The 21,158-nt window shown below is 40.9% G+C and overlaps 1 long non-coding RNA gene across 1 annotated transcript in view; it reads right to left on the reverse strand.

Annotated features, from left to right (window-relative positions):
- LOC120398749 overlaps positions 1–19,509 on the reverse strand; it is a 57,787-nt gene extending 38,278 nt beyond the window's left edge. Inside the window, exon 1 of the long non-coding RNA XR_005594677.1 lies at positions 19,389–19,509. This is a non-coding gene — a long non-coding RNA (uncharacterized LOC120398749). The remainder of the gene's footprint in view (positions 1–19,388) is intronic.
- Positions 19,510–21,158: the final 1,649 nt, after the last annotated feature.

Consider the following 21,158-nt stretch of genomic DNA (forward strand, 5'->3'; position numbering starts at 1 on the left):
GGGCTGGCTCTGGCAGGTGGCAGCACAGGAGGCAGTAAGTGAAAGCAGCACAGCATAACTAGCTTGTGTGCAGCACTAGAATAATATCTTAGCATCTGCAAAACTGTAGGATTCCTTTTGACTTTCATTGTTTCCAATATCTAGAAAATATTAAATCATGAGTTTTGGTATAAAAGGCAAACTACTAATGGCCATTCCAGTGATATTGCAGAGGACAGGAAGAGGTGGCACTCAGGCCAGCCTCCAACAGTCAGGCCCCTGAACCCATAAAAATACAACGTCTTCTTCTTAATGCTCCCAGTATCACCCCATACCCATCTTTCAGCACCCAGATTCCTCAGCAGATCCCACACAAGGTTTCTTGCTGTGACATATTGCACAATCCTGTGTAACTGCAAACAACTGTGGGATATGCTGGGTTACAGGATTTTTTTTTAGTATTATTTTTTACTAGCTTTCAGATTGCAGGGCAGCAAACGTTGAGAATCATCATTCTGCCAAAAGGTCTGGTGATGAGCACCAGATGTATGTTTGGAAATCTCAACTGAGCAGTCTTTCATTGAGGGAATGATGCTAGAAAAGGCCCTTGATATGGCAGCTAGCCATTCCCCCCAATGTTTAGATTTACAGTTCTACCATAGGACCACTTTAGGGGAATGGGGAGCCTATAAACAAGCACGTTTAAAACTATAACATCTAACTATAAGACAAGGGACAATGGATGGATACAAACCAAGGGCCAGGGGTCCAAGGAAATAATGAGACAATATCAGCCAGCATGACAGACAGTGGTGTCAGTGCACCAGCAACCCAACCATTGTCAAGTTTTTTTATAGGCAACGTGTCAAAGGAGTGTTTTGAAGGTGGATAAAAAGGCTAGCGTGGTCTACTTCAAATTTGACACCACTAGGCAGGCTTCAGTCAGAGCAACTTTGAAAGAAAGTATTGGCAAAGGAGCCCACACTGCGGAAGATGCCCTCATTCCATACTGAGATACAGCAGCTATCTCACAGCTGCCCAGTTGGGCAGGCCAGAAGGCAAGATTAAGCCAATTGAGTCTGAACCTTAGTGAGACAGATTGCAACACTGGCTGCTTGCCTGGGTTGTTGTACCTACTTTGTACATACTTAGATTTTTTTAAATTAAAAAATATATGTGGCCATAGTATTTGCTTGAACTTGTATCTTTCTTCGTAGATTAATTGTAACTGGTAGTCATTTGAATTCAATGCAGTTACATGGAGAGGGCAGTCATGGACTGTTTCTGAGTCCTTTGGCCACACTAGGCACCTCTTGGTTAAGCAATGTGGCCAGCAGACATGTAAGTAACGCAGGGATTATTAGGCCATAGGCAATCCAGTCCAAAATGTTTGGGTAGCACATACAGTAACACATCCCGTTTGCATCAGGAAAGAGCATCAGCAGATATGGAAATCTGGGCACTCTGTGTGTTCTGGCTGAAACAAAAGAGCATTCAACGGGCCTTTCACTCAATAATTTGGCTTCTACAGTAGAGAGACAAAACTATGTAGATTGAAAAAGCAGGTCCAGCTAATTATTGGGTTGCTTTCAGTGCAAAAGGCGTCTCCCAGCTCCACATTCTAGGCCAAGCACAACAGCCACAAACGTGATAATGGATGACCCAGAATTTGCCAGCAAATCAGATATAGAGGTCCAGATGAACTTGAGCCAAAAACATTTTCTTTTGCTTTAAAAAAACAAGGGCTGAAACAGGGCTGCCTAGTGATTTGACTGTAACACTATCATTGATTGGTTCTTTGCAGGTATATTTCATCTAGAACCTGCCATTGGTTGTGGCTTTGTTTGTCTTTAAGTTCTGGTTAGTAGCAGCATATCCTTCTGCTTCCAGAATTATTGCCTGAAATGTTCAATAAGCAGGGAACTTTGGGAGACTGTTTTCAGATACGGAACAGCGACGAGAACAGAGATGGGAACATTCAGTGAGAAATCAACAAGATCCAGCAATTCCTGGAAATGATCCAAGCAATCATTTGGAGGTTTCAGAAATTCTTGAATAGAACAGGAAAAAGCTTAAGGGCTGTACAAGATAAAGTGATATTTTGCAGCTCTGATCATGGATCGCAATTTTTCTTGTATTTTAGTCTTCTTTACACTTTTCAACCTTTCTGCATTTAACTTAGTCTCATTGTTATTGTCCCAAGTGTTACCATGGGGAAAACCGACACAGGGAATGAACTAATGCAAAAAGACAATGAGAGATCTTTAAGCAGGAAGGACACTGGACACATATCTTTGAAGCTACAGCTGAAGCACTCAGCAGAGGTCAATTTGTGGGGGATCTTGAGACACTTGGTCCTATCACATTTTTGAAGGTAATACTCTGACAGTGCCATGTCACAATGATTTGCGGTATCTATATATTTCATTTAATTGTGAGTTTGGTTTAAAGTACAGTTCTGCTCTGGAAAATGATTCTACAATGGTATCATGGCGTGCCATGTTTATTGTGCCTCAATGATTTCCAGTTCAAATTTGCTCAGTTTACAACTAAGAAGAACTTTTTTTTTCTAATTGATTCTTCAGGCCAAATTCTGTCCTAAGTTACATCTGTGCAAACCCACAAAACTCCATTGATAATCCAAACACAGGTGACGGAATATAATCCAGTTCACACTCTCACTTGTGTCAGATGTGCAGTGATAATTGGAGGGGGGGGAAAGTGAAAAAGATATTTTCTTATTAAGTAGATATAAATAAATATGAATCCAAAGTGCGAGGAGATCTGTTGAGCAAGATGGTTTCTTTCTTTGGCAGTCACCCTTTAGAACAGAATTGCACTTTAAAGTGAGGTGATGTTACTCATTCAGCAATTTGTAGCTTTGTGTTCCATGGGAATCAAGCCTTCTCCTGTCAGCACATTTGCAGGTATTGGCAACTACTCGTATTTGCCACAAATTGTGCACCAATAGATTTTGCATTCTGTATAATACCTATTTTATTGTGCAATAAGGGCTGTGCATTTGACTAGAGCATTTTACAAAGGTTGTGCTTGATGAGTGTACATTGATTATCATGCTGCACACTGGAGCTGATAGGTCTGGTTTGGTATTCGCAGAAGCACTACATTCGTCGGGCGATGAAGCCTTGCAATAAAGAGAAACTAATGGAAGCAATTAGGAAAGAACACCTGTCGGTGGAAGACTGCAACCTCTACATTGACCATAGCCAGAAATTGCTCTCAATTGTTATTCACAACAATAGAAGGCCTCTGGACTGTGAATGCAAGCGATGATGGCGTGCAATAAAATTTGCAAATGAGTTTTCACATTGTTCAATAAAATTCTATGACATTGTCAATCTGTGTTGACACAGACCAACACAGGCCTAAACAATAAAATGATGCAACTCAGGGTACACCTACACTGCAATAAAAGACCCGCAGCATGGCTGCAGTTGGCCCAGGTCAGCTGACTCAGGCTTGCGTGGCTAAAAATTGCAGTGTAGACATACAACCATGGGCTGAACCCTGGGTTCTGAGATTCTATGACAAGGGAGAGTCTCAGAACCTGAGCTCCAGCCTGAGCCCAAATGTCTCCTCTGCTGTTTTTAGCCCCTCAGCTGAAGCCCAAGTCAGTTGACCTGAGCTCTGAGACTCAGTGCTGTAGGTTTTTCACTGAAGTGTAGATGTACCCTGAGGGGTTAATAGTCACAGTGGGATAAATACACTTGCCTTGCACTTCTAAAAACCTGGGTTCAGATCCTGCACTGGTCACAAACGAATATGAGGTCGTTGGCCTCATCCTAGACTCTAATGGACATTTAATCCTATTGTGTAATTGAGCACAATCAATTTTCTGTACTCAAGACAGATCCAGGACCATAATAGCAAAGATGTTTATAGGTCAGCTACAGAGCTATATGCAGAAGAGAGCCAAATGCATTCCTTCACTATACATTGCTTTAGCCAATAGATCATTTTCAGAACCACTACATTTATTAACAATTTATTTCAATTGTTACCACAGTTTCAGATGTAAACTACCCACAAAAGAGACCAAGCTCCGAAATACTGTCTGTGGTCATTATGGAAGTGAGGCTGTTATAAAGAGAGATACAAGTAAACACAGCTACTGTCACCAACAGTACAATCACTATTTGGCAAATATTTAATATACAGTTAGATATTTCAGCCTTTGCCAGGAAAGAGGGATACACAGAGAGGGAGAGGCAGCGGTCGGAGGTAGGAGAGATGGATAGAGGAGAAGGAGCAGTGGGAAGGGGAGACCATTTAGGGTCGGTTCAAGAGCTCAGATCATTGCATTATATAAACTATGAGATAAATTTTGAACTACTTCACTTTAATTCCATCAAATGGTTCTGGTGACTACAGATCTCATGTTGAAGGGAGTGGTAAAAGATCTTCAACAGATTAATCAAGATTTGCTTGCCACATTTATGTCACCAGAATCTCTCAAATGGAATTTTAGCCCATAATTTGCATTCACTGAATTTTTTTTATTGAAATGTGTATAACAAAAATCCTAGAGCGAGCAGGTAAAAAATAAACTTCATTGCAGTGCTATAATGTGTGCAATGAACTTCATCTCACCAGCACAAATGTAAAATATATCTCACAGAATTTTAATAAATAGGCTTAGGTCAATTCCATAAATGATGAGCAGTGTTATCTCAGGCCCAATTTTATGGACGCCCCCACTCCACAAATAATATATCCACAAAACATGTCTGTATGTACTTAAACATGCATTTGTATATATCAATTGTAGTTAGGTACTCAACTAACAAACAAAAACATAATGATAATAATGACAATGACAACACTTTTCACTTATATAGCACCTGTCAGCCATAGACTCCAAGGAGCTTTATAAAAGATGGGTAATCATAATTATCCCTAATTATCCCAAAACTCCCTCTTCTCCCCTCTTGTCTCCATCCTCCATTCAGGAAACAGGTTCAGAAGGGTTAAGGGCCAGATTCTGACATCCTTACTTAAATTGAAAAGTACCTTATTCCACAAAGAGTCCCAATAAATTTAGTGGGGCCACATGTAAAGTAAGCTGCTACCCAGCATGTGTAAGGGTTTCAGAACCTGCCTCTAGGTGATTGTTCAAGGCCACACAGTGAGTTAGTGACAGAGCTAGAAACAGAATCCAGATCTGTTGACTCCCAGTCCCACCCACTTAAAGCTTCATGCACAAATGCTTGGGTTTTTGTTTGCAAATCTGGGGCTTTGTGCACACAAATAAAGATGCTTCCATATATTACTGAGTCCAGCTGAAAATTAGGCCTAGGTTAATCCCCACAAGCCAAGAGGTGATAGAAAAAGTGTACCATCCTTTTGGCAGGGAATGTTTTCAACACCACACTGCTGAAGTAGGAAGTTTAATGGAATCTTCTATGCCATAGATAGAGATATTTGTGACAGTCAACATGAATACATTGCTTGTTTAACAGGAAGGGAAATGGGGGAAAATATTTTTCTACATGTGGAAAATGGGTAATTTTTTTCTAGTTTTAACTTCAAAACCACCTCATGAAACTAGTTGATAGAGGAGAAATTTCTAGTCCACCCTAACACAGACAATCCATATCGTTGATCAGTAACATTATCGCTTTCTTGTGTTACAGTGGGAGGGATGAAAGGGGGGCTTATGATAGAACAATCTGGCTGAAACGTATGACCATTTCCACTTAATAAACACACATAAGTGGGCAGCCATAGCCCCAGTCTGTCACTGCTAGTGACTGAAAATAATAAAGGGGTTAGAAAGAGATGAAAAAAGCAAAAAGGTAAGAAAAGCTGTTTCCTTTGGGGAAGGGATGAGAGAGAAGGAAATCCATCACATTTTGGAGGCATAAGCCCTACCCCTACTGTGAGATTCGGATATGAGAAAACATGCATCATGATGAACAGCTCTGGGATTCATTTTTTGACGGGAACAGTGCTTGATCACAGACAATGGCATTCATGTTTAATGATAATTTCACCAAATGGGCCATTTTCACTATTTTGTTCTTTTCTATTTCACTTCAGGGAAATCCTGCAGATAAGAAAACAAGAGTGCAAAATAGACTGATACAGGATTGCACTGATGCTATCTTTCTGCTTAGTGAATAAATGTTTAACAAACTGTAATAGTCATTTAAAATATTAAACCAATTTGACTTTGCTGGGGGCTATTTTTTCTAAGTCTTATGTCTAAGTTTCCTTTGTCACTGTTTCTATTATAAGCTTTAATGTGAAATGTGCTTGCCATGTTTGGGGATTGGGTCATTTGTTTCGAAAATGGGCTGACTGCCACAACTAATATGGGCTGCTTTTTCTGAAGCTGTTAAATTCCCTGTTAGAATTCTCGTCTACTTTCTTTGGCCCATGTCCTCCTCAGCTTAATGGAAGTACTGGCTGAAAAAATTAACATTAATTCAGGGCCATATTCTGCCCCCTTTATTCACACTGAGTAGTGCCTTATTCCCTAATTAACCCCACTAAACGAATGCAGCTACTTGCAGTTTAAAGCCTTGATCCTGCAATTTGTTCTTCAGAGACATTCACCTGCGTAGAAAAAAATGGCAGTGTCTGGGTCTAAGATTCTGCTGCATCTGAGTTTAGTGTGGCAGACTCTAGCACTCCGGTAAGGAAATTCTTTACCTTGCTAAGTTTGACTCCACCAAGTTTTTGTTTTCTTGACCAACTCAACATTTATTCTGGGCACAAAATTTCTAAAATTCACTCATATAAACACTGCATTTTGACAAAATTCATTATGGCATAATAGTAAAATAAGACTGAATTGATAATAATGGAGCACAAACTAAAAAGGAGTCAGGAGATAATTGTTGCTAGTTGATGGTCACAGGTCTCCGGATAGACTGAGAACTGCTCATGTACTCCTTTTTACCAGTTCCATAATGGGAAAAAGTGGCACTCAATGAAATTGACAGGGCAATATATGTTTGCATAATAGTATTTCTTTACAAGCCATAGCATCAATTGCAGTTCATTGCTGGAGAAAGTTCTTGAGGTAAATCATGAAGCAGGAACCTTAAGGGGCCTGAGCAATCTTGTGAACATTAACAGCTGCAGTTAGGCAAGCAAAAGCAGCAATACAAGTCAGGAATCAAACTCATGGTTCAATATTGAAGCTGATTATATGCAAGAGTGTGTATGCTATGATGGCCAAGAAGAAATGCTTTGTCCCTACAGCAGACAACAGTTAATAGGTGTATGTGACAATCAGGTTCCAGACACCCCAAGAGGAAAGCAGCAGGTTTAAAACCCCCAAATATAAGTAGTTAAATCAACTGATTGTATACAATGTTATTGTACTATAAAAATATATCAAGGAAGGCCTTTTATGAAAGCTTGTAATGTTCTGAACTTGATGGTTATTATGAGCTATGTATACAGATCGTGGTGTATAGACAGAACTGAGCTCATAAACTTCAGCTCCTCCTCACAACAGCACAGTGACAGGGAGAGGCACTTCTCAAACCAGGTGTTTACACAAAAGCAGACTCAAATAACAATCCATTGTGCAATTCAGGAAAAGACAATGATGGGCCTGTAGTGGTAGTGGAAAGCCTCTTAGACAGCCCAGCTATCACGACAAGAGGACATTTTTCTCTTCTTTGAATAATCATGAGTCAGCATGCCAGGAGAGAAGGGAGGGGTGGTTAATGTCTCTTTTATAAAGGAGACATTAAACTGGGTTTGGGGATCCAGAAAGTGAGGGACAGTGTCTAGGCAGGAAGCTGTCTGTGAATGCTGAATGCCCCCTGTAGCTAAGGGAGATGCTGGGGAATTATTTAAATGCAATACATAGTTTGTATTGGAAAAGAGATTTTAATTAATATGGAACTGTAAAGTGTGATGCTGCATTTTTAGATTTATTTTCTGTGTAACTTGTCTATGTTTGCTTTCCCGCACTATTTCATCTTTGAATCTGGAGGCTATTAAATAAATATTTTGTTTACTTTTACCCCAAGCAGGTCTCTGGTGTGCAAGCTGCATGGAGTGCATGTGCCAAAGTAAGATGGTATCTGGGGGGCTGGTTTCACACTTTTGGCAGTGATGAACTAGAGAGGAAGGGTCCGAGTGTCTGATATTTAAGAACTCGGGAAGGATAGATTTGGGAAGACTCAGGACTGGAAGGCTCTTACTGTTACCCTGCAAAGAGTAACTAGATTGCTGAGAGCCAGGGTGAGCCCTTATGCTTGTGAGCTGGCTGCTGGTGTCAGTGATCTGAACCATAGCCACACGGGAACAAAGTTACAAGGCAGGCAGTCACAAAACCCCTTACTGATCTGGGTAGTCCTCACAACATCACAGTGTATTAGGAGTAATTGAATAAATTTGAGGAAACATAACACTTCAAAAATTCCTATCAGTAAAGTCCACGATTATTGAATAATCTCTCTAAAGGAAGCAAGTGTTGGATGCCTGTCATCTTTTCGGTCACTTAAAACTGGGCAAAATATTTAAGAACATCTTGTAGGAAACCATTCCACTTTAGCAGAGAATGGACTAGATGACATGAAATGTCTTTTTCCGTCTCTAACTTCTGATGCAGGCAGCTGAGGGGGAACTTCCTCTGAAATATCAACAGTGTTGCCAACCTCAAATGTTCAAAATTGTACATGACTTCCCCTAGTCCCCATCTCTACCCCCACATCAAGAGATTGGCTTTAAAAATATAAAATATTAAAACCAGTAAGTTTTGGATGCTTTTTATTTGCTTTCTGAGTGGTTTTGAGCCTTACAGGTTCATATTTTCAGGCTGGTTCCATGAGTCATCCTGGGTAGGGAATTCAGTGAAGAGTGAATCTAGATCAACTTACTCCCCAGCCTTAAATAAGATTTACGTAAGGTGGGAATCTTTTGTTTCCCAACCTTGATCTCCCCCTCCTTTCAGTGGAAAATTACTAGAAGTCCAAAATGATGTTTAGTACCAGGTAACATGACCACATGACCTAGCAGTGTCACAGTAACGTCCCAGGATGCCTCTCGGGAAGGAGAGAAATGAGTATCTTCAAAGTCTTATTGTTTCTTCCTAATGTCCCATCAAGGCTGATGGCTTGTTGTCTGGGGGGTGTTTCCCAAGAACACACACAGTTGTAATTGTTATATAGTCAATATTCCTAACTTTAGATATAGAAATAATACATGCATACAAATTGGATCAGCAATCAGTAAATTATAACCTTCCCAATGATACCTTACAAGACCTATCTTGCATGAAATATATCTCAGTTATGCCATATCCATATTTCCATAAAGAATATGGGGTGTAACATCACAAAAATGTTTTAGGAATTGCACTTTTTCTTGGTCAAGAAGTATATGCCCCATCTTTATAAAATTGTGCTGATCCAGTCATAGAAAGAAGCAATATCATCTAACTTAAGTGACCAATCACACACAGGCAGGACTGATAGAGGAGTTTCATGGCATGTTTTTTTTCAAGCTTTGTTTCATTTTCTTGGTCCGGCTTGGAAGGGCACAAACACTCTAGGACAGTGATTCTCAAACTGAATCGCGTCCCCTTTCTTTGTGTCTGTAGTTGTTTATGCCCCTCCCCCACAAGTACATATACCGCCACCTATCTCTGAGGGCAGAGGGGAGAGCAGTGGCTGCTGGATGGGTGTCTCGCTCTGAAGGCAGCACCATGCCAGCAGCAGCACAGAAGGAAGGGTGGCAATGTGAAAAGTGATATTTGTCAATATCACTTTTCACAGCAGTCTTAGCGCCCCATTGCCACCCTCACTTCTGTGCTGCTGCCGTCACCCTGGGGCTGACAGCTGGAGTCCCGCTGCCTCTATTTGGAGGATTGGGGTAGGGGAGAGCCCAAGCCTGGGCTGCCTTCTGGTGAGGGATGGGCTGGGGGACAGAGCCCGAGCTGCAGGGCTCCATTTTCCCCTTTATCCCCACCTTCTGGGTGTGCACGGCCCTTTTGCACAAGCTCCAGCCACCCAGGGCTGGCAGCCAGAGCTCTTTAAAAAAAAAAAGAACACAGCTCGCACTTCCCTTGACACATTCCCTTGGCTCCCTTGGGAGGCCCGCCCCAGAATTTGAGAACCACTGCTCTAGCAGGAGATGTGAACTTCCATTCCTTCAAGCAGTAACACTACCTGGGCCATGTCTGTCTTGTTTTGCATTAGTTTTTTTAGTCTCAAACAGAACTTCCTATTAATTTTTGTCATCTTGAAATTGGTACCAATCACAGAATGTTGGCTGAAGTGCCAGTACAGCTTATCAGTATCCTAGTATCCTGGACAATTAGAGGACCAAGAAGACCATAGTTGTAGAATGTATCCCAATAGACATGTATCAAAAGCTACCAGAGAGGGTGGATAGAATCCCAGACATCAACATCTTTAAGGTCTCGAATTGCCTTTTCTAGCTTGATTTCATTTCCCTTACTGAGCCCTTGAGAACAAGCAACTGAATTTGTTATGAACATCATATGGACTGAGCAATTCCAGGGTGACATCCACATAAATGAATAAAAATGGCAAGATGGAGCTCATCAAACAACATGAAAGAATGGCTAGAGCCTAGAGTTAAGGTTTTCAACACACTGTTTTCCATTATGTTCTGTGGCACAGCAGCTTTGTTTAAACTTCTTCAAGCATTCAGAATTGTCTTTATCAAAATGCTCTCTCTTCAATTTTTCCACCTGAGACCATGTAAAAGGGGTGGGTAGACTGCATAGCAGAACACGTGGTAGAAGGAAATACGCAACCACAGAAGACTGCAAAAAATAAATAAAAAATCCAACAAAGCCAGGCTGAGATTCCAGCACAAAACAGCCAAGAAATGCAAGGGAAGATCACTGGTAGGAATCAAATTTGAAACAAAGATTGTTTGAATGTTCAGTATTTAATAAAGTAACATGATCAAGGTAAACAAAACTATGTTGCGTGCCAACTGTCATCGGAAGTCAAATATATAAATTTGTACATTAGAATACTTTTTCTTCCTTACTAAATGCCAGTAGTTCTTAAATTTGATTTCTGAATCTATTGCTATATAACAGTGGTTCTCAACCTGGCAGTGTCTGGGTTCTGGGCTGCCAGGCGCAGTGGTAGGGTGGGGAATGGGCCACCTAGTGTGCCAGAGTCCAGGGCCCCGGATGCCCAGCCGCCTGGCTGCCCGTGGCTCCCTTCCTGGTCTCACTCTGTGGAGGGGTCTCTGGGTGAGGGGTGCTGGGTATAGAGGTCTGTGGGAGACTTGGGGATGCACTGTGGTTCTCAACCTGCAGCCCAGGTAACACATTGTGGGCATATGTGGCCCACAATGATAAATAGGTTGAGAAACACTGCTATATAGGATACCAGTAACTACCCAACAAGAGCTGGCAGGGATGGTACAAGCTCCTCTTTCACGAATTCACCACCATATGTTCTCCTGAATTCCTAGTAGAGCTGCTTGGAAAATTTAAACAAAACAACATTTCAATGAAAAGCAAAAATAAAAATCCATGAACATTTTCGTTTTTGATTTTGTTAGACAAGGAATTATATGATGAATCTGAACAGTTCTGCCACCTAAAATAAGCACCTAGGTTTTCAAGAAAAAAGGGAACAGTGGGTGCTTACTTTTAAAAGTTCAGAAGTGCCCTACGTTCATAATGTTATCCAAATGCATAAGTGACAGAATTTTGTTATTTAGTTAGAACACTCCAAAAAATTTGAGAAAATGAGGGCATGTTTTTGGTAAAAGAATGTTTTTAAATATTACACTTTGCAAAACTTAGTAAATACTCTCCTTGAACAATTCTATACAAAATTCAATTGTCACCTGACCATTTAGTGTGCTACATTTGGAGACTAAATTCAATCATTAAAATGTGAAACATAATGATTTTAGTTCTGCTTTGGGAGGAAATCTCAGTGTATCCTAACTACAGAGTCACTACTAATACCTCTATTATACACATATTAAAACTAGGTAAAGTAAAATAAAAAACATAATACCTCAATATCCAGCAGTAACTGTGTCCACAGCCTTGTATCATTCCTTCATGTCTTTAGTACAGGGAGCCAAAGAATTTACTGCCCCCTCCTATGTCCCCAACAGCCTTTCTGCCCTTCAGAATGTCAGGATTAAAATGCAAGTGATCATCATGTTCAAAATCTGTGGCCAGTGAATCTCTAGGAATTTTTGTAATAGGCCTGTGTGCTAATGACCCAAGCAGTGAGACTCCCAAGGTCATTTCCAGACTAAGGTCTCTTGTGCTGCAGTACAGAAGGCTACTGCCAAGGCATCAGGACAGAATAATGCTTTTTTCCCCTAGCAGCATGTAGAAAAAAGACAACATAGTCGTATGGGTAATTAAAATGTTGGATGTCCCAATAGTCCTGCCTAGCTCTTTTAGTAGCAAGAATTAGGGTGCTCATAAGTCAGGAATGGAGTCTGTGCATGTACAATACATGTGGCTTTCTGCATATGTCTGCACATCATTTCACAGGAAACTATTTCACACTACACCAGCTTGATGAGTCACTGTTGTTCACACCCTCAGAGAAATAAGTACATGTGAGAATAATACCTTTACAACTTTGAAATGTCCTTAGACAGACTTTTAATCTCCAGGCCATCAACCTGCTGTGAACTCTCCTCCTGACTTTTCACACTTACAAAGAATAGTCTCAAGCAACACACCATAAAGCAATATGAAAGGACAGAAACATTCTGGGAAATGCAAAATTAGGTACAAATACAAATAAGTATGATTTTTAAAGCATACACGTAGTTACTCATATACGTAAACACACACTGGTATAAATTAAACAGGCAAATTAGACCACACTGTTGAAAATGCAAGCTGATGTTAATGAATTTTAACGGTAGTTTTCAGCTCCAATCTCTTGGTGTCTATTCCATGGCTGGCACATAGAAACACCTGGTTTCTACTGAAGTAAAACTAGTGGAATGAAGGTTAATGTCTGAAGGCTATCTAATTGAATCTATTAATATTATTTATATAGTGCCATAGGTATGCATAATATTTTACATGTAAATATCAGAGCCCTGAGGAGCTTTCAGCTTAAGGCCTAGAAATGGCAAATAGATGTGGTAGTACAAACCTTTACACCATCATGGAATCACATTCACATCAGTGAGACTCTGTCTGGGTGTAAGGATCCTCACTGGTACTGTGGTACACCTATCCCCAGCAGCAGGGTCTAAGTTAGATTGACAATGAAAAGGACAACAGGGCATGGCACTTAGAAGGAAATGGGACAAAAGAGGAAACAAAGAGAGGGCAAGTGTTGTTTCTAAGAGGAACTGATCACGCAAGTTATGTTTTGCACGTCTTGATTGTTACATTTTGTTTGTCTCTGAGGGGTTGTGCTCACCACAACTGTACACAGCGGGTCCTTGTTCCTCTGGCCAGAAGGAAAAGGGTTGTTGCCCCTTCAAGAGGTCCCTGTGTAACTGGTAGCAGAGCGGGAGGAAGGGAAAATTTACCAGATAGAGCAGGGAAGAGTAGAAAGCAGCCGGAAGAGTTATGGGGGGCATGGCCCTGCCAGTTGAATAGAAGAGTGAGCTGCAGCTCTTAAGAAGCCCTCTCTGACCTAGATTGGGCTGGCAGCACCCACTCCCCCATCCAGGAAATCTGAGAGAGGAGCAGGTCCCTTCATAATCATCTGTGGGCTTTACGCTAATCACCCCTATTTCTTTGGTGACTGAGAAGGAATTTTTCCTTCACTGCCAGATTAGCCAAGGCAGGGCCTGTTTTTTCACCTTCCCCACAGCATGTGTGGGACCATGTGGGGTGGGGCAGAAGATTAGGTTATAATGTCGCAACTTAATATATAAAACTTGTGGCAGATGTCCAGTGAACGTATTTTGTGTGGAAGGGGTCTGGTTATCGGATAAAAGGATTGGCAGAGGATTTAAGAGAAAGCATCCTTTAAGGGGGCTGCAGAATGGGGATTGGGGCTACATATGTTAAAGCAGGGAGCCAACCCCCTCCTTTTATAGCCCCTTTAGCCCTCAGAAGTGGGGTTGGTAGTGGGGTCCCAGCAGCAGGATGGCTGGGACCTGGTCAGGGATTACTTGGAAATAATTAAGAAGAGGTTGGTGACCTGCACTGTACAATTTATTGCCAGGTGCTCACAGGTATTCTAAGTTAATAAAGTTGTGGTCTAATTAAACCACATCCATTGCCTGTTATATTTCTTCCAGCATGGCTAGACAACAGTTTAGAATACGTATTTCTTACTTTAGGAGAAGTTATCACTTGCATGTGTTCACAGAGGATGTGTTCTAAGGGAGAATTTGAATGACAAGAAGATGGCTGGCTGGCACCCAGGAAGCGGAAGGCTGCTCCAAGCATAAGGGGCAATTTAGGAGAAGGCACAAAGAGAAGAATGGGAGAAGATCACCAGTGGAGGACTTAAGTAACAGCAAGTGAGGAAAATTATGTTAGCAACCAGATTTTGGATGGACTCCAGGGAAGTGAGAAGAAGCAGCAAGGAGGGTAGAGAGGAGGACATTACAGAAATTAAATAAAAAAGACCCAGGCACAGACAGGAGTTTAGGAGTCCTGATGAAAAGGAAGGACAGATATTGGAGGTGTTTTAATGGAAGAACAAATAGAGCAGGTTTGGCAAAAGCTTTAATGTAGGAGGAAAAGAGAGAGGAGTTGAATATGATTCTCAGATTAGTTTAGGACCAAAATTTAGGTTTTGTAGAAACAGAGTTTTACAAAATCTAGGATCAACAAAAACATTGTGATTTTTTAAAATTTCAATTAAAAACAGTTTGTGTGGATTCAGTCCTAATGAGAAGCATCATAAAAATATATATAAATGCATCTAGAACAGTCCTCTGCAATGTTTGCAACATAAAAAATGCAACATTGCCCTAGTGCCAGCAAGTAAAATTTATTAGAAACTGATTATAAACAAAAGTGAAACTGGCTAATATGTTTTCATTGACCAAGTAGTGTGACGTGTACACACACACAAAATCAAGTATTCAATAGCCCAGCCAGTGCTAAAGAAACCATCACTCAGTGCAGGTGACCTTCTTTCCCCGAAGCAACTAAGCAAAATAAACTGACCAAAGGGGAAAAAAAGGGTCTCCAAACCATCTGAGTACAGGTTCAGGCTGGAACATGGTACTATGCCTGGGGAATTCTGTGCAAAAAAAAATTAAAAATTCTGCACACAACATTTTAAAATTCTACATATTTTATTTGTCAAAGTACCACAATATAATCATGCCAGTTTCAGTTATTTTTGGTAATTTATTTCAAAATGCGATCAGCAAGTACGTCTGTAACAATACAGACAACAAAAAAGCTTCAGGAAATGTTTTTTTGACAAATAGATTTCTTACTAGGCATGTTAATATAGAACTTTGAGTAATGATTCATTTAAACTACAATACAAAAACAAGTTTCCCACATCCTTCAGAAGCAGTGCGAAGGCTTAGGGCACTCAGAGGAAATGGAGCTGAGGGAGAGGGAAGTAATTGCTGGGAAGGCGCCTGGGAGTGAACCTGGTTGTTGGGTGTGGGTAGAAGTATGGAACAGGGGTGGTTTTTTTGGGTGAGGGGGGAGCAGGGGAGATTGTTAGGGAGTTGGAGGGCCTCCCCCAAGCAGACCCTGGTTGACCCCTAGCCTCTCCAATTCATACAGGAATAGCTGCCCTGTCCCCATGTGTCCTGCACCTCCACTCTCATTCAGTCCCGACTCAATGTCATCATCCCACTAGCCCTCAGCAGCCCTGTATTCCATCTCTCCATATCTCGTGTCTCTTCACCTCACAGTGCAGGCAGAGTGCTGTAAGGAAGGGAGCCTCTGCCCCCTCCCTTTCCACAGCTGGATGTTCCAGCCTGTTAGTCAGCTGTCCTCTCTTCTGGCACCACATCAGCCCCTGGTGGCTGAAGGGTGTAATTGCAGCATGACCCCTCTGGTGGCTTTCCTTTGCCTCCCTGTCAGAATCAATTCTTCTTTTTGGGGGGGCGGAATCTGCATGGGACGTTAATTCTGCGCTTGTGCAGTGGCGCAGAACTCCCCCAGGAGTAAGGGTACAGAGACAGAACTTGTTGCTCTAGTGTATGACCTTGTCCTGTGCACAGAGTGGCACAATACATCTATATTCATTCTTTGACCTGTCTTTACTATTAGATAACCACAGTCTACACTTAGTTCTTCCTTCAAGAAACAGAGGTACATGGAAATATACTTAATGGCCCAATACATTTCTCTTAAAACCAACTCAGAGGGCGAGACTCAAATATGAGACTCTTTAACAAATTCACTGAGTTCAATGCATTTACACCAATAATTAATTTGGCCCATAGAGGAAAATTTCTTCTATTGGAATCAGTCATTTATTTCAGAAAAATATATTTTAACAGTAGAAAATTAACAATGATTCAGATCTGAGCTCCTTCTACAGACAAAACTATTGAAGTCAATGGGCATTTAGCCTGAAGAAGGACTGAGTAAAAACTGAGGGCCCAGGTTTTCCTAACACTTGGGAAAAATCCATGGTGGGGAGAGGACATTCTCTGAGTTTCAACTCATTGACTTTATCATTCTTCTGTTAGGGATGTTTTTTAGTATTGAGCTGTCTGTAAAAAAACCTCATGGATTCCCTAATAGCCTTGGGAATTCATACAAGGCAAGCGGCACTTCTGATTATTTTAAAAAGCCACTTCTAGTTATGCAACTGGATGTTTCATTTTAAAGTGAGTTTGTTTACATATTAATTTAATATTTCAGCAGAAAGTTGTAAATTTGATTGTTGGTGTAAGCCAGGTGGACACTACTACTTTTTTTCCCCATCTAGATGTAAAATCACCACAATCTGAGCAAGCTTCTCTCCCAAAATATGTTGGCTCTTTGGGCTTTTCCTTGAATGAACTGTCTACTTAGCATTTTGTCCAGAAGGACTATTCTTCCTTGTTAAGATCCTCATAAGCCCCTCCTAGTCTAGCTGACAGGGTGAGTGAGCAGAATAACTCTGCACAGGACACAGAATCCTAGAGTCTGGCTTCCTATCACACTTTGTTTATAAAAGGGAAATAGTATTTCAACTGGATTTTTCATTTTCGAGAAGGACACTGCTGGGTAATACGGTTTTGGTTGATTCTAAACCAATTTTTAAAACTTCAGTTCACAATTGCACACAACAAAATGTCACCTCCCTCTAACAACTGATTAAGACAGGCAATGCTGAACTTCACATACAGTCTGTCTGACAATCTTGCCCCATCAATACATGCTACAGAATCATCATCCAAACAACCAGACAAGCTGTCTCTATTAACATCTGCTCCTGCTTCAGTACATGAATTATCCTCTTGGGTTATCTCATCTTCAGCTGCTTCTGCACGATGGCATCTCATAATTTACCTACTCCAACATTTCATCTTTCTTTAACAACTGCTGTTTCTAGAAATAAGTTAATCAATAAAATAATATAAAAATAATAGCCAGAGCACCCTGAGTTGCTCTTTCCAGGATGGACTGTGTGTAAAATGGGAGAACAGAGGGTTGTGGGTTGACAGGGAATTCCTAAATTGACAATTTCTCTAAAATATAATGCTTAAAGCATTCGGTACTATTTAACTGTGGACAGGTTACTTATTACTGTTACCCTAGCCTGTCCTCCCTCCCCTCATCCTTTGTATTGTTTCTCACTTGTTTCATCTTGACTTTAGTTAAATAGCAAGCTTTTGGGGGCAGAAACTATGTCTGTTCTGGGCAATCTGAATGACAATCTTTGGGTTCTACTGCAATATGGTTAATAATTACACCTCATCTACATCTGCTGCATTACCAGCACTGTAACTCTCTGTTGGGCCGTCTCCATTAACACCTGTCTCAAGGGTTCTTGAATGCCAAGATGTTTTGCTCCACATATGGGTACCACACTGCACGTTTGTTGTGCCTGACTCCATCAGCAGTGCTAGAGACACTACAGAAAACCACTATCTTCATCATGCTCATGATCAGTTGAATAGCTGGAAATTTCTTCTGTTGTGTCATGATTCATAGAAGTTGGGATATTAGTGGGGGAAAAAAACCTCAAAAACCCATATACTTTCAGATCACAATAAAACAGCATATGATGAACAAGAACACAGAGTTGGCAAAGAACTCCCTGATGGATACTAATGGAGCATCTGATATTTGCAGTCACTTGAGGCAAATCAATCATAATGTGATTGAGAGAAACAGAAAGATCCCATATAAAATACTGACAACTCTTGTACCTGGACATTGCAGACCAACATTTTGTGGAAGCTGGGATGACAGTCCAATCTTAGGGCAGGTCTACACTAAGGGTGGGGGTCGAACTAGGGTACGCAAGTTCAGCTACGTGAATAGCGTAGCTGAACTCGAAGTACCCTAGTTCGAACTACTTACCCGTCCAGACGCCGCAGGATCGAAGTCCACGGCTCCAAGGTCGACTCCGCCACCACCGTTTGCAGTGGTGGAGTACCGGAGTCAACAGGAGCGCGCGGGGAGTTCCAACTATTGTGTCTAGATTAGATGCGATAGTTCGAACTCCGAGAAGTCGAACTCACCGCGTCGACCCAGCAGGTAAGTGTAGACTAGCCCTTAGAGAATTGCTTTGCTCAGAATGATGGAATACTACATAAGAGTATTCATGCATTTGTTGATGTTGATAAGAAGGGGTTGCAAAATCCCCTAAAATATGGTTCCAAAATGCACAAAATAAAAAAAACCTATTCAAAATCAGATGTAAGCGTTTGTCAAGAAATAACACACTTACTAAACTAATCATTTCAAAGTTTACAAGTGGATTGCAGACAAAACAACAAGCAGAGGGGATAAAGAAATAAATTACCCTTTGCTTAAGGCACTTGCACAATGCCAGAAAGAACTTATTTCAATCTATAAGGATATGTATTTTTGTAAGAGGCATAACAGAGAAGAGAGTAATTGGTCTGCATACTTTAGCAGTGGTTCTCAATGGACTGGTAAACTTAGGCTTTGTTGTCACTAGAGTTATTGTAATGGATGGATGCTTTTCTTGAGCTCAGGAACTCATTCACATGAGCACTCAGCTACTCTCAATGTCCATTGCATGAGTCAACGTCTAACCTTGGTGATCAACAACTCTAATGAGGTTCTCGCAATTTGTGATTATTGGAGGACAATTGCAAACACCGTCACTCAGCAATAACTCAGCAAAAAGAGTGAGCTAGCTGGAATGTCATGTCAGAATGCTTCTAATCATATAGCAAATAAATTTATCTTCACATTTACTGCCACTCAGTGGGTTGATTGATATGATGGTGTCATTTCCCCACATATTATAGATCAATAGAGTCTGGATACTCTGGAGGACATAAAAGGTTGGAATACATCTGGAGATGCAAATATTCACCTTCATGCTTTACAGGATACAGAGTTTGTCTTCTCACTCAGCATCCTTGAAGCAGCTTTGCAGGAGACAAAGAGTGTCAGAACCACAACTGGCTGCTTTGTAGCCAACCACCATTCAGAGGCTAAAAAAGGGAAAGAACAAGTTAAAAATTACTTAGACAAGTTAAATGTCTTCAAGTCCCCAGGGCCTGATGAAATACATCTTAGAATACTCAAGAATCTGACTGAGGAGATATCTGAAACATTAGCGATTATCTTTGAAAAGTCATGGAAGACAGGAGAGATTCCAGAGGACTGGAAGAGGGAAAATATAGTAACAATCTATAAAAGGGGAATAAGAACAACCCGGGGAATTACAGACCAGCCAGCTTAACTTCAATACCTGGAAAGATAATGGAGCAAATAATTAAGCAATCAATTTGCAAACACCTAGAAAATAATAAGATGATAAGTAACAGTCAGCATGGATTTGTCAAGAACAAATTGTGTCAAACCAACTTAATAACTTTCTTTGAAAGGGTAACGAGCCTTGTGAATGGGGTAGGGGGAAGCAGTAGACGTGGTATATCTTGACTTTAGTAAGGCTTTTGATACTATCTTGCAGACCTTCTTATAAACAAACTAGGGAAATATATGGAGCTACTATAAGGTGGGTGCATAACTGGTTGGAAAACCATTCCCAGAGAGTAGTTATCAGTGGTTCACAGTCAAGCTGGAACGGCATATCAAGTGGGGTCCCGCAGGGATCAGTATTGGGTCTGTTCAATATCTTCATCAATGATTTAGATAATGGCATAGAGAGCACACCAAGCTGGGGGGATTGCAAGTGCTTTGGAGGATAGGATTAAAATTCAAAATGATCTGAACAAACTGGAGAAATGGTCTGAAGTAAATAGGATGAAATTCAATGAGAACAAATGCAAAGTACTCCACACAGGAAGGAACAATTAGTTGCAAACATACAAAATGGGAAATGACTGCCTAGGAAGGAGAACTGCAGAAAGGGATCTGGGGGTCATAGAGGATCACAAGCTAAAGATGAGTCAACAGTGTAACACTGTTGCAAAAAAATGCAAACATCATTGTGGGATGTATTAGCAGGAGCATTGTAAGCAAGACATGAGAAGTAATTCTTCTGCTCTACTCCACGCTCATTAGGCCTCAACTGGGGTATTGTGTCCAGTTCTGGGTGCCACACTTCAGGAACGGTGTGGACAAATTGGAGAAAGTTCAGAGAAGAGCAATAAAAATTATTCAACATCTAGAAAACATGACCTATAAGGTAAGACTGAAAAAAATGGGTTTGTTTAAAGACTGAGAGTGGACATGATAATAGTTTTCAAGTACATAAATGTTGTTACAGGGAGGGGTTAGAAAAATTGTTCTCCTTAACCTCTGAGGATAGGACAAGAAGCAATGGGCTTAAATTGCAGCAAGGGAGGTTTAGGTTGAACATTAAGAAAAACTTCTTACCTGTCAGGGAAGTTAAGCACTGGAATAAATTGCCTAGGGAGGTTGTGAAATCTCCATCATTAGAGATTTTTAAGAGCAGGTTAAACAATCACCTATCAGGGATGGTCTAGATAATACTTAGTCCTACCATGACTGCAGGGGACTAGACTAGATGACCTCTCAAGGTCCCTTCCAGTCCTATGATTCTATTATTCTGAAATGGTGAAATGGAAATTCCAAGATCTCAGGATGAATTTAATAAACTGATTGCTAAAGCAAAAGGAATGGAGTGATGTTGGCTTAGAGTTTTCAGTGGTCA

This window comes from Mauremys reevesii, linkage group 2 (genome assembly GCF_016161935.1).
Source record: "Mauremys reevesii isolate NIE-2019 linkage group 2, ASM1616193v1, whole genome shotgun sequence".
Classification (NCBI taxonomy): Eukaryota; Metazoa; Chordata; order Testudines; family Geoemydidae; genus Mauremys; species Mauremys reevesii.